This window comes from Heptranchias perlo, chromosome 20, assembly GCF_035084215.1.
Source record: "Heptranchias perlo isolate sHepPer1 chromosome 20, sHepPer1.hap1, whole genome shotgun sequence".
Classification (NCBI taxonomy): domain Eukaryota; kingdom Metazoa; phylum Chordata; class Chondrichthyes; order Hexanchiformes; family Hexanchidae; genus Heptranchias; species Heptranchias perlo.
Genome location: NC_090344.1, coordinates 4,295,243 through 4,309,859, shown reverse-complemented (window position 1 = coordinate 4,309,859; position 14,617 = coordinate 4,295,243). Strand labels below are relative to the sequence as shown.

The 14,617-nt window shown below is 44.1% G+C and overlaps 1 non-coding gene across 1 annotated transcript; it reads left to right on the top strand.

Moving 5' to 3' along the window:
- Positions 1-7,776: 7,776 nt before the first annotated feature.
- Positions 7,777-7,847, top strand: trnag-gcc (transfer RNA glycine (anticodon GCC)). Its single transcript has one exon. It is a non-coding gene; the product is annotated as a tRNA-Gly (tRNA).
- Positions 7,848-14,617: the final 6,770 nt, after the last annotated feature.

Below are 14,617 nucleotides of genomic sequence, written 5' to 3'. Positions count from 1 at the left end.
TCTTTGATATTATACTGACGATAAGAGGTGCTCGTTTCACCAGGGCGCCATTGTGCACATTGATTGATACTTCACCGAGATCACACCTCACAGTCCCAACACCTCCGTCTAAGAAACAGTTGGGTGGCAATCCAGACTTTGCTGAATTTTACAAACAGGTGTAAACCAGCAATGCGGAAAAACACTTCTTATTAAAGAAGGGTTTTTGGTGTGGCGGCCAAAATGAAAAACTCTACAAGTTCTGGCAGCAGTAAGATTCGAACCCAAATAATTCAGAGTTGGAAGCTCGCATCTTCGACAGTCAAGTTGCTCAAACACATGACAAACCTTTTAGTTCTGATTGCAAAGGTCATGCAGCTGGAACGTTCCCTCTGGTTCTTTCGCCACAGGTGCTGCCTGACCTGCTCAGCGTTTTCAGCATTTTCTGTTTTCATTTTTATGCTTTCATAATGGCTGTTTGCCTGAAAACACCCAATTTGACCCAAGAACGCAGCTCGCACTTCACTTTCCTCACGCGCTTAAAGTCTGCCGTTTCCGAACAAAATTCCCCTCTTCGCCGAGCTTTCAAAGGACCTTTCGCTCACGGCGAATCTCCTGCAATCGACACCTTTTCACCATTGCCGCTCTTTTCATTTCTCCTCATTCCTTTTGAATCAGATATTTCCACAGACCTATTAAGATCAAGCGGAACATTTCCGACTTTACTGCACCGCCCAGATTGCCAAAAGTGCACCTTTCAGCTGTCATTCGTAGCGATGTAGCGCCGCCCGTCTCTCCCGCACATCAACTGCTCGGGGAAAAGCTCCAACGACCATGAAAACAAAACCCAGTTCTTCAGTTAACATCCCCCGTGTCACAAGATACCCCATGGAAATTCCACGGAAAAGTATGCCGCTGTCCTTCGGAATGCCAGACCTGCTTTCTTTGTGCTTGTCTCTGGAACAGTCACGCAGGTGGAAATGTTTCAAGGCACAAATGAACGGGCCATGTGCCCCCGAGGAACAGCGGTCGATATAGAGCAAACATAAAGGCGTAAGAATGTGAAGGTGAATGTTAGAGTAGCAAGGCCGCAGTAAAGTCTCAATGAAATGGACCATTATTGTGGAAGGAAGAAAAAGCTGGAATAAGCGGCGGGTCTGAATTTTAGATCATCCAGCAGAGACACATGAGGGAATAAAAACAGGATACAGATAAAGGTGCTGGAGGCAGAAAGAAAAAGAACGAAATAAGAGGAATGAAAAGAGAGTGACTTAATTGAGAGCGAAGAGACATTAATGTGTCGACATTGGCTGCAGCAGCTGGGTTGCCCCTTTACTTTTCCTCCTGTCTCAATCTTTCTTTAACCTTCTCTGCTGGTGTTGCAGGATCGATCAGCCAACGCCGTTCAAGGAAGCCTGAGAAGTCCATCAGGGAACAACACAAGAGACAGAGACAGGGAGAGATAGAGAAATACATGCAAAGAAAATAAGGATTATCAAAAGAATCATACAATCATAAAATGGTTACAGCATAGGAGGCTATTCGGTCCATCGAGCCCGCGCTGGCTCATTGTAAGACCGATCCAGTTAGTCCCATTCCCCCGCCACTTCCCGGTAGCCCTGCATTTATTTCCCTTCAAGTATTTATCCAATTCCTTTTTGAAAGTCACGATTGAATCTGCTTCCACCAACCTTTCAGGCAGCGCATTCCAGATTATAAATACTCACTGGGTAAAAAAAGTGTTTCCTCATGTCGCCTTTGGTTCTTTTGCCAATCACCTTAAATCTGTGTCCTCTGGTTCTCGATCCTTCAGCCAATGGGAACAGTTTCTCTTTATTTACTTTATCTAAACCCTTCATGATTTTGAACACTTCTATCAAATCTCCTCTTAACGTTCTCTGCTCGAAGGAGAACAGCCCCAGCACGGGGTAAATGCGGTCAATTAGCTTCAATTCATATATTTGTGCATTAAACATCTCTTTAAACGTTACTGTGACATTATGGTAGCGCGGCCACGCGGTCTAAGGTGTTACATTTAATTTCTATGGAGGCGTGGGTTTGAATCCCAATGCTCTGAGAATTTCTGCCAATGTTTATTTTGACCTGTTCACAGAAAACCCGAATGTCGTGCGATGGAGCAGAGGATGTGAAAGAAGCTGAAAGTGAAAGTGCAGATATTATTTTCATCACGGGGACAGGATACGTTCCCACTGGTGAGGGCCGCTCACCTTAATATTCCTTCCAGCTGAGTGGGACGGGTGATCAAAGTGACCGGGCTCTTGCGGCGCGATCAGTCAGTGCGCGGTCCTTATATGACAGTCCAGGGTCGGGAAATGGCGAGGTTGTTAGTTGACTCTCATCGAGATCAACCAATCCTTTTCTTTGTGAACATTTCGAACGGAGTAGAATGTGCAATTGGTGTGTTACAAAATGCATCTAGTTATTTGTTCAGCCATGTGGTTCCTCCGGCCTACGCTGTTGCAAAAACAGATGAGATGTTTAGTTTTATTAGTTTACAGGAAGGAGGCTGCGGAATTGGAGCCACAAACCGTGATTTTGATCCATCTACAAAATATGGGATTTAACTGGAGCTTTAAACCGGCGGGTTAGACCGCTCAGTCACGATACTTGAATTCTTGCGATTTTCAGGAGCTACAAGAGGGTTGTTTCCCTTCTTTGATGAACATTCGTGATCCTGTTGTGGTTTTGCTGCAAAGTTCTAATTCCCACCACCAAAATTGAGCCCTCAACTTCAACGGTAGTCAAATTGGAATCCACAACTTTGGAGCTGGTGATTTGAAGTCCAACGTGCGACCCATTGCGCCACAAATCGGCTGTCGATTATGTGATTTCACATTACCCATTTGCTGCTTATGACTTTTTGCTGCGGTGGAGCAAGTGGTTCGCAAGCTCAGTGGGGATTCACAGCAGCTCCTGAGAAATCCACACAGCGACGGTTTCTCCAATGCCTAGTGAGCTGTCTGTCTGTCTGTCTCTCTCTATTCGTCTTGCTCTCTCTCGCTTTCATTCTTGAGCTCTTACTCTCCCCGTTCATTTCAAGAAGGCTGGAATACAAAGGGGTGGAAGCTATGTTGCAGCTGCACATAGCTCTGGTGAGATCTCATCTGGATGACATCATTCAGTTCTGGGCACTCCACCTCAGGAAGGATGTGTTAACCTGGAGGCTCGAGGGACTGAATGGCCGATTCCTGTTCCTATGCTCCAATAAATGAAAACATAATTCAAGTATAGAGACCCTAATGTATAAGGGTATCCGTTCACCACTGCTCTCTGCCTCCCATTCCTGAGCCAATTAGGTGCCCACGTTACCACAGGTCCTTTAATTCCACGTGCTTCTAGTTTTCGCATAAGTCTGTTACGTGTTAATTTCTAAAATGCGTCCTGAATATAGCTGTAACCCCGTAATTTTATACTTAAGCAATAAGAATACGGATGTTCCGACCGAGCGATAGATTGGGTTCATTCCCATTACCCGGAGGTGACGGGACTGAGGAGGTGAAATCCCATCTGGGTTTATATTTTCCGAAAACGGAGACGGAAAATAGCAAAGCTCATCCCGTCGAAATCCAACAATTGGACTGAAGATCCGACAGTCTTTTCCATCCCCGGTTTCCAGACCTGGCCGTTCAAGGAAGCCTGATAAGAGAGAGAAGAAACGTAGACAGCGATAGAGAGATGCATGCAAAGAAATAAAATAATATAAATCTCCAAATTCTGTGATTGAGCAGAATTTAAGGTACAGTTTTTTTGAAATTCTGTCTCAAGTCGTGAAATCTTAAAGGTGAACATTGGGCTGGATTATCCCTTAACCTCTGAGAGAAGTAAACACTGCCTGGTAATTACAGCTCTTATTTATTTGACTGTTTCACAATCGTCGTGTAAGCTGGTTTCGAACCCCCAGTGAATTTCACGACCATGCTTAATCTATAAGTTAACACAAAGGCATCGCGCGGCTGTCGAGTCGATTGCGCAGGGTAATCACAGGAACTCTGCCAGAGTGCATGTTCTAGACATGTATCCAAAGCTACACGTGCTACCTGCAGCCGTGTGTCCACTGATGGTTCAGTGGTGGAACCCTCGCCTGCTGGTGGGAAACCTAGGGTTTGTTTCCAGGCCAATGCAGCATCCTTTACCTTTTTTGTTCTGTACCCACGAGATTGTCTGAATTGTGATAAATTCATGTGCCGGCTTCAATCTACAACTTCTTGAAAGATGATCTTCATTTCGTCTACTTGTGTTGCATGGACAAACCCTTTGCTTTCTTTCCTCTGGTGCTCAAACATGCTCTGCTGGAGATAAGTCAAAACTGCCTTCCACACCGCTGAAAAGATGTAAGAAGCCAATTGGTGATTTTTGACTAAAAATGGGGACATAACAGGGCTCATTCGGAATTTTGAACGATTCGAACTTCCTGAGCGACATTCAGACCCAAAGACCAACAAGCAACAGAGCCGTGCAGCCGCTGTAAAATTTCGCTGCCATGCAGCCGTCCCGCCATCCTTTCAGAAGGCTCTGTCCATACAATCCCGCTTTCTTCTACGATGCACGATGTGGAGCAATATCAGGTTCCACACTGATCATTTCATATCAACAATATTTCTCGCTTATTGTCAAATTTGCTTTGAATGTAAGGCTTGCATTATCAAGTAACACTTTGCAGAATGAATTGCTCTGAAACAACATAATCGTCTGTCTCGATATCGTCATAGTTTACATTCTACCATAAGTATAATTTACTCAAATTGCTGCTTTCAATCACTATGAGAGTAACATAAATGTACATATGCAGTGCGTGTACGTACGAGTATTGGTGGCTCTGGGATAGAATTCTGGCCTCTGACACGGATTCGATTCGCGGACAATGCATGAACGTTTCATGTTTTGCACCAATTAGGAAGATGAGTTCAGCCACTCGAGCCGGTTCCGCAATTCAGTGAGAACATGGCTGATCTGTGACCCAATTCCACATAACCGCCTTCGCTCCGTATCCCTTAATACCACTGGTTAACGAAAAAATATATCAGTCTCAGGTTTAAAATCAACAATTCAGCTAACACTGTCGCTTGCAGAAGAGAGTTCCAAACTTCTACCCCCCTTTGCTTGTCGAAGTGTTAACTAATTTCACTCCTGAAATTCCTGACTCCAATTTTTAGGCCAGGTTCCCGAGTCCTAGACATCCGAACGAGCGGGAAGAGTTTCTCTCCATCAACACCAACAGTTCCCCGTAATATCTTGAAAACTTCAATCAAATCAGCCCTTATTCTACTAAATTCCAGGGAATACAACCCTAGTTTGTGTAATCTCCCCTCGTAATTTAACCCTTGGTTTCCAGGTATCAATCTAGCAAAATTACACTGCACTACCTCCACGGCCAAAATATCCTTCCTAAGGTGCGGTGCCAGAATTGAACACAGTACTCCAGGTGTGGCCTAACCAGAGCTTTGTATAGCTGTAGCATAATGTCTATCACCTTGTATTCTGGTCCTTTAGATATAAAAGCTAGTTTTCCATTAGCCTTTTTGATTATTTTCTGTCGCTGTCCATGACATTTTAATGATCTATGTATATGGACCGCTAAGTCCCTTTGGAACTCCACGGTTTCGAGCATTTCACCAGTTAGAACGTATTCTGATCAATGCTCCATAGGTCCAAGTTGGATGACCTCACACTTACCTAAATTGAAATCCATTTGCCACAGTTTTGCCCATTCATTTATTATATTAAATACTCTCTGTAATGTTCTGCTTCCATCTACTTTGCTGACAGTGCTGCCCATCTTGGCGTCATCTGCACATGTCGCTCTCTATCCCGTCATCTTATATCAATGAGACCGACTGCACTGGGGTAAATTCACATTCAGCTTCAATCTCCTCATCACATTGAGACATTTTTTTTTCCACCTGTGTTGTGCCTTGGAAATTTCCGCACTCTGTCCTCTGGAGCTCAAACATTCTCTGGATATAATTCAATTCTACCAACAGCAAAACTGAAAAGATATCGGAAGCGAATTGATGACTTTTCACTTAGAGCACAGAAACAGGAGGGGTCATGCGGGATTTGAAGCTGAGATCGCGCGCATATCACATAACACAACCCTCTAAGCGAAAATCATACCCCTAGACCAACATACCACTGATGCTGAAGTCGTGGAGTCAGTTGAAAGGTGCGCTGCCTCCCACAGCCGATCGGCCATCCTTTCAGACCTCTTCTGTCCATCCAATCTCGTTTTCTGTTCCGGTGCACAGCAATATCAAGTTGTACATTAACTACTTCCAGTCACCAATATTAGTCTCCCTTTAACAAATTGGTTTCGACTGTCCGACTTGAATTATGAAGTAAGACGTTTCAGAATTAGTTGCTCTGAAACTGCATTGCTTGGGAGGAGACTGAGAGGTGCAGATAAACAGCAAAACCTTGGATTGCATGTCCACAGATCCCAGAAGGCAGCAGAACAGCTAGATAAGGTGGTTAAGAAGCCATAAAGAATATTCTCCTTTATTAGCCGAGGCACAGAATACAAGAGCAGGGGAGGTTCTGGTAGAAATTTATAAAACAATAGTTAGGCCACAGCAAGAATACTGCATACAGTTGTGGTCACCACATTACAGGAAAGATGTGATTGCACGAGAGATGGTACAAAGGAGATTTAAGACAATGTTGCCAGAACTGGAGAATTTTAGCTATGAGATTAGATTGGATAAGCTGGGGTTGTTTGCTTTGGAACTGAGGAGGCTGTTGGGAGATTTAATTGAGGTGTATAACATTATGACGGGCCTCGATCGAGTGTATAGTAAGGACCTATTTCACTTCGTAGGGAGGTCAATAATCAGGATACATCAATCTTAGGTAATCGGTGGAATGATTAGAGGGGAGTGAATTTTTTTTTCCATCCAGAGGGTGGTGGGTGTGGGGGTCGGAAAATCACTGCCAGAAAGGGTGGGAGAGGCGGAAACCCTCATCGCATTGAAAAATAAAAACTTCAATATGCACGTGAAGATCCGTAACCGACAAGATTAGGGACTAAACGCTGGAAAGTGAGATGAGGCTCGGTACCGATTTTTCGGCCGGCACAGGCAAGATGTGCAGAATGGCTTCCTTCTTTGGCATCACTTTCTCGGATTCTATGATATAATTGCCGTCTGTCTCGGCATCGCGATAATATACACTCGACCAGAAGTATACTTTAATCAAATTGATGCTTTGTTTCACTGTGAGAGTGAAGAGACATAAGTGTGAAGACATTATCTGCAGCAGCTGGGTTGCACCTTTACTTTACCTACCGTCTCAGTCCTTTTTTTTACCTTTCTCTGCTGGTGTTGCAGGTGAGATCAGCCTTCGCCGTTCAAGGAAGCCTGAGGAGCCCGTCGGGCACAACAGAGAGAGAAGAGACAGAGACAGGGAAAGATAGAGAGATGCATGCAAAGAAAATAAAGAGTAAAAATGTCAGGTTTTGCAAACGACCAGAATTTAAGTTACAGATTGGGAGAGATTCCTTCTCGGGTCTTGAAATCTTGCAAGAGATGATTGGACGCTCAATTAAAAGTATCTCTGATACTGGGAGAGAGGTAAATGCGGTCAATTAACTCCAATTAATCTATTTGAGCATTGAAGAGATCTTTAAACAGTTGGGGGTTGCGAGCAGAATTCAAACCTCGGCAGGAAAACCCAAATGGGGTTTTGAGACCAACGCTTGAACCACTCGGCCATCGCAGCTGTGAACGGCATGTTCGTTTAGACAGCATTCCATATAGGAGCATGTCACTTCTCCAAAAGCAAGCATTGGTGGTTCAGGGGTAGAATTCTCGCCTGCCACGCGGGAGACCCGGGTTCGATTCCCGGCCAATGCAAGATCGTTTTGCATTCTGCACCAATGAGGAACTTCGGAACAGGATTGTGGTATTTGGTCCGTCGAGCCTGTTCCTCAACTCAATACGATCATGGCTGAGTTGTGACCGAAATCCCTGTACCCGCCTTAGTCCCATATCTCGAAATATCTTTGGTTCACAAAAATCGATAAATCACGGGTTTGAAATTAACAATTGAGCTCGCATCAACTGCTGTTAATGGAAGAGAGTTCCAAACTTCTCCAACCCTTTACTTGCAGAAGTGTTTCCTAACTTCACTCCTGAAAGTCTGACTCTAAAGTTTAGCCTATGTCCCCAAGTCCGAGACACCCCACCGAGCGGAAATAGTTTCTATCCATCTACCACATCAGTTCCTCTTAATATCTTGAACATTTGGATCACATCAACCCTTAATCTACTAAATTGAAGGGAATACAACTATAGTTTGTGTCATCTCTCCTCGTAATTTATCGCTTAGAGTCCAGTTATCTTTCTAGTAAATCACACTGCACTCCCTCCAAGGCCAATATATCCTTCCTAAGGTGCGGTGCCCAAAACTGAACACAGTACTCCAGGTGTGGTCCAACCAGAGCTTTGTGTAGCTGTAGCATAATGTCTATTCTCATCCTCCAAACATATAGGCCACCATTCCATTAGCCTTTTTGATTATATTCTGTTCCTGTCCATGACATGTTATTGATCTATGTACATGGACACCGAAGTTCCTTTGGAACTCCACAGTTTCGAATTTTTCACCTTTTATCAAGTATTCTGATCTATCCTTTTGAGGTCCAAAGTGGATGACCTCACACTTGCCTAAATTGAAATCCATTTGCCACAGTTTTGCCCATTCATTCATTATATTAATGTCTCTCTGGAATTTACCAGAATGATACCCGGACTTCAAGGGTTAAGTTACGAAGAGAGATTACACAAATTGGGGTTGCATTCTCCAGAGTTTCGAAGGTTAAGGGGTGATCTGATCGAAGTTTATAAGATATTAAGGGGAACAGATAGGGTGGATAGAGAGAAACTATTTCCGCTGGTTGGGGGTTTTGGAAGTAGGGGGCACTGTCTAAAAATTAGAGCCAGTCCTTTCAGGAGCGAGATTAGAAAACATTTCTACACACAAAGGGTTGTAGAAGTTTGGAACTCTCTTCCGCAAATGGCAATTGATACTAGCTCAATTTATAAATTTAAATCTGAGATAGATAGCTTTTTGGCAACCAAAGGCATTAAGGGATATGGGCCAAAGGCAGGTATATGGAGTTAGATCACAGATCAGCCATGATCTTATCAAATGGCGGAGCAGGCACGAGGGGCTGAATGGTCTACTCCTGTTCCTGTGTTCCTCTTCCTATATAATCTGCACTGCTTATAACGCTGCCCATTTTGGTGTCATCGGCAAACTTCCATATGTCGTTACCTGTCCCGTCATCCAATATCAATGAGACCACCTGAATAGGGGGAGATTCACATTCAGCATCAATCTCTGCTTCATCTTGAGACATTTTATTTACTTCACATGTGTTGCACTTTGGAAACTTCAGCACTCTGTCCTCTGGAGCTCAAACATGCACTTTAATCCAACCAGCAGGAACACTGAAAAGATGTCAGAAGCTAATTGGTGAATTTTACACTCAACGTAGCTGAACAGCAAGAGCTTATTGGGGATTTTACCCCGGGACTCTCAGATATTAATCAACCAAAGCCCCCGAAACAAGAATCATACATCTAGACCAACCAGACGCTGTTACTTACATCATGCAGCCAGTGTAAAGTTTCGCTGTCTCCCATAGCCGATCGGCTACCCTTTCAGACCTCTTCTGTCCATCCAATCTCGTTTTCTATTCCGGTATACAGCAATATCAAGTTGTACGCTAACTATTTCCAGTCACCAATATTAGTTTCCCTTTACTAAATTGGTTTCGTCTCTACGACTTATATTATCAAGCAAGACGTTTCAGAATTAGTTGCTCGGAAACTACATTGCTTTGGAGGATACTGAGAGGTGTCGTTAAAAAGAGGGACCTTGGAGTGCATGTCCACAGATCCCTGAAGGTAAGAGGAGAGGTGGTTAAGGTGGTTAAAAAGGTATAAAGGATACTTTGCTTTATTAGCCGAGGCATAGAATGTAAGAGCAGGGAGGTTATTCTGGAACTGAATAAAACACTAGTTCGGCTACAGCTGGAGTATTGCGTACAGTTTTGGTCACCACATTACAGGAAAGATGGGACTACACTCGAAATGGTACAGAGATTTACGACGGTGTTGCGAAGAGTGGAGAATTTTGGCTATGAGGATAGATTGGATAGGCTGAGGTTGTTTTCTCTGGAACCGACGAGGCTGAGGCGAGATTTAATTGAGGTGTATAAAATTATCACGGGCCTCGATAGAGTGGATAGGAAGGACCTGATTCACGTAGCAGAGAGTTCAATAAAAAGGGTCATAGATTTAAGGTAATTGGTAGAAGGATTAGATTGGAGCAGAGGGGAATTTTGTTCCACCCAGCGGGTGGTGGGGGTCTGGAACTCACTGCCTGAGAGGGTGAGAGAAGCAGAAACCCTCATCGGGTTTAAAAAGGACTTCAATATGCACTTGAAGAGCCGGAACCGACAAGACTACGGACTAAACGCTGGTAAGTCGGGTGATGCTGGATATCTCTTTTCCGGCCGGTACAAACATGATGGGCCGAAAGGCCTCCGCGAACGTAAATTTTAATGATTCTATGATTCTATGATATAATTGCCATCTGTCTCGGCATGGTGATAATATACACTCTCCCATAAGTATACTTTAATCAAATTGGTGTTTTGTTTCACTGTGAGAGTGAAGAGATCTTAATGTTTAGACATTGACTGCAGCAGCTGGGTTGCACCTTTACTTTTCCTACCGTCTCAACCTTTCTTTAACCTTCTCTGCTGGTGTTGCAGGTTCGATCAGCCAACTCCGTTCACGGAAGCCTGAGAAGTCCATCAGAGGACAACACAAGAGACAGAGACAGGGAGAGATAGAGAAATGCATGCAAAGAAAATAAAGAGAATACATAGAATCATAGAATCATAAAATGGTGACAGCAGAGAAGGAGGCCATTCGTCCCATCGAGCTCGTGCCGGCTCGTTGTTAAAGCAATCAAGATAGTCCCATTCCCCCGCTCCTTCCCGTTAGCCCTGAATTTATTTCCCTTCAAGTATTTATCCAATTCCTTTTTGAAAGCCACCTTTCAATCAGCGCATTCCAGATTATAAATACTCGCTGGGGAAAGAAATGTTTCCTCATGTCGCCTTTGGTTCTTTTGCCAATCACCTTAAATCTGTGTCCTCTGGTTCTCGACCCTTCCGCCAATGGGAACAGTTTCTCTTTATTTATTTATTCCAACGCTTCATGATTTTGAACACTTCGATCAAATCACCTCTTAACGTTCTCTGATCTAAGAACAACCCGAGCACGGGGTAAATGCGGTCAGTTAGCTTCAATTCATTTATTTGAGCATAAAACAGCTCTTTAAACATTACTGTGACATTATGGTAGCGCGGCCTCGCGGTCGAAGTTGTTAAATTTGATTTCTATGGAGGCGTGGGTTTGAATCCCACTGCTGTTAGAATTTCTGCCAAAGTTTATTTTGATCTGTTCACAGAAAACCCGATTGTAGTGCGATGGAGCAGAGGATGTGAAAGAAGCTGAAAGTGAAAGTGCAGATATTATTTTCATCAGGGGGGCAGGACACGTTTCCACAGGTAAGCGTCTCTCACCTTAAGATTCTTTCCAGCAGAGTAGGAGAGGTGATCAAAGTGACCGGGCTCCAGCAGCGCATTCAGTCAGTGCGCGGTCCTTATATGACCGGACAAGGTCGGGAAATGGCGAGGTTGTTAGTCGAGTCTCACCGAGAGCAACGAATCCTTTTCCTTGTGAACTTTTCGAACGGAGCTGAACGTATAATTGAGTGTTCCAAAATGCATCAATTATTTGTATCGCCGTGTGGTTCCTCTTGTTGCACTAGCAGATGAGATATTTAGTGTTATTAGTTTACAGGAGGGAGGCTGCGGTATTGGAGCCGCAAACCATGATTTTGATCCATCTGCAAATTATGGGATTTAGCTTGAGCTTTAACCCTGCGCGTTCGACCGCTCAGTCACGATACTTTCCATCTTGCGATCTTCAGGAGCTACTTTCACAGGAATAGAATTACTGCAAGCAAGAATTATACCCCTCAAGCACCAATGCTCGCAGGCAGCAGGATGAATGTGTCCAGTTGGAAACCTGTCTGAAGGAACATGCAGTCTGACAGAGCCGGAAGTCCAGCAGATTGACTTTTGCAGTGAGCAGATGATGAGCCTCCTTCTTGAGAGTGTTTCGCCAATCCAGCTCAGAGTGGATTAAGCATTATAAATTCGGGTGGGACTGGAGCCACTTGTATCAGAGGAAGTGGAGGGGGTTATTTCCCTTCCTTGACGAGCATTAATGATCCTGTTGCGGTTTTGCTGCAAAATTTCACTTCTCAGCGCCGAAATCACCGAACCCTGAACTAAAATTCAACGATGGTGAGATTCGGACACACCACCTTTGCAGTGATTGGAAGAAGTCCCACGTGCTACCCATGGCACCACAAATCGGCTATCGATTAGGTTATTTCACGTTACCCATATGCTGCTTTGGAACTTTTGCTGCGGTGCAGTCAGTGGTTCAAAAGCTCAGTGGGGATTCATAGCGCTCCTGAGAAATCGACACAGCGATGGTTTGTGCAATGCATAGTCCTCTCTCTCACTCCCATTTGCTCACTCTCGCTTTCTCTCTTGAGCTCTCACTCTCCCAGTTTATCTCAAGAGGGCTGGAAAACAAGGGGTGGATGTTATGTTACAGCTGCACAGAGCTCTGCTGAGACCCCATCTGGAGGATTGCATTCAGTTCCGGGCACCCACCTCAGGAAGGATGTATTAACCTGGACGCTCGAGGGGCTGAATGGCCTACTCATGTTCCCAAGTTCCAATGAATGGAACAATAATTCAAGTATGGAGACCCTAATGTATCAGGATGAGTGAGTGAAGAATGTTTTCTGTTTGAAGTACTGATTTCATGAATTGAATACTCCCAGTGTCCTACCTCATTGCAGCCCAGGCCGGACAAACTGCTCGCACAAAGTGGCATTTTCTGTGAGAACACGAAAGACTTGTTCAGGCCATGACAGTAGCGAGTGCGGGTAGGTCTGCGCGTGAAATGGAAAAGTGAGGTGAAATACTCCAACAAGCAGCGGATGTCTCTGTTCCCATTTCCAAAATGCACGCACGCACTGGCCCATGATCCCCACTCACACTCTCCTTCCAATCTCACACACATCGCTTTGGTTTGAAATCGTGTATGTTTTCACAATGGGATTTAATTTGAAGAAAGCAGTGCTGTAACAACCCGGGGATATTGAAGAGATGCAATACAAGAAGATACCTTAAAGGCAAATGATAACAATGACTGTTCTGACACTGTGAGCTGCAGTTAAAGGCTGACAACATTTAAAGTCTCATGCAGCAGGTCCGGGTCCAAATCTTTCACGTGGCATCTCCTTCTCCTTCTGTCACTCCTTTTCCTCCACGTAGAGTGGATTTGGAATTCCTGTGCGGCTGCATTGCGCATATTCCAGATCTGCTTCGAGCGCAATTCACTCCAGTTCATCAATTGCAGATATTAGTTTGATCAAGGGGAGAGAACACCTTTTCACAGACAAGGGCTGTTCATCCTATTGTTTTTCTAGCAGAGTAGGGCAGATCATCAAAGTAACCGGATTGGGTGAACTGTCCGTACAGGTGCCTGGTGGGCTCGTGGATATGATTCGGCGTTCACACCTCTATAATTAATTACATGAAACCAAATAAACTCAACGAAAAGAGGAATATTTCTGTAAACACCATTAACCAACCTATATCTTTCTGTTGCAGACTGAAAGAGACGCCAACGTGGTTACCGAGTGACAGTCGCAAGTTTAATAATGATTTGTTTTGTATGTGAAACGCTTTTCAGACTGCATTTTAGGAGACTGGTTGTACAGCTTGCTCGAGTAAAACATGCCACAATGTCGTGATCGCGGGTTTGATTCCTGTATGGGTTGATAAGGGGCTTTGTTTTGGGTATTCGCAATTTTAAAATCCAAGCTTTACAATCAGATCCACAGACAAATTCACGGGACAATTTTATTGAATAACATCCATTGTAACTTTACCCCTGGGCCGGAGAAACAAGTCTTTCTTTTTCTTTTTCTTTCTCCGGTTTGCAGAGAAACGTTTAACTCGCGGCCTGTTCCCATTAATGATCATCAGCAACAACAGAAAGACAGAGCGGGTCTGACCGCCCCGAGATGTGGAAAAAGGATCAGTTTAGAACAAATGCATCAAATCAAATGGTCACCCGGCACCGAGAGAGGAAAAACCAAGAGGAAAAGGCAGAAGGTAACAGAGAAATAAAAACCAAATGCAGACGATATAAATATTTCCCATCGTTGATGTCTCTCTGTTCCATCCCCAATTCTTCAGTGGCGGGGATAAAATTTCACTGCAAATAAATGCGAGAATCGACCCAAAGAAGAAGAAACTAAACAACCAAAAACAGCCAAACACTGGATGACACCAAAGACCTTTACATTTTCGGTCTAATGCAATCCCGACTGAGCAATTGGGACACCAAAGCAAATGCAACTTTTCGCCATTGTCTTGCAAGAAAATATCACCCCAGCGACGCCTTACTGTTCATTACTGCACTTCATATATAAACATCACACTCATATACAA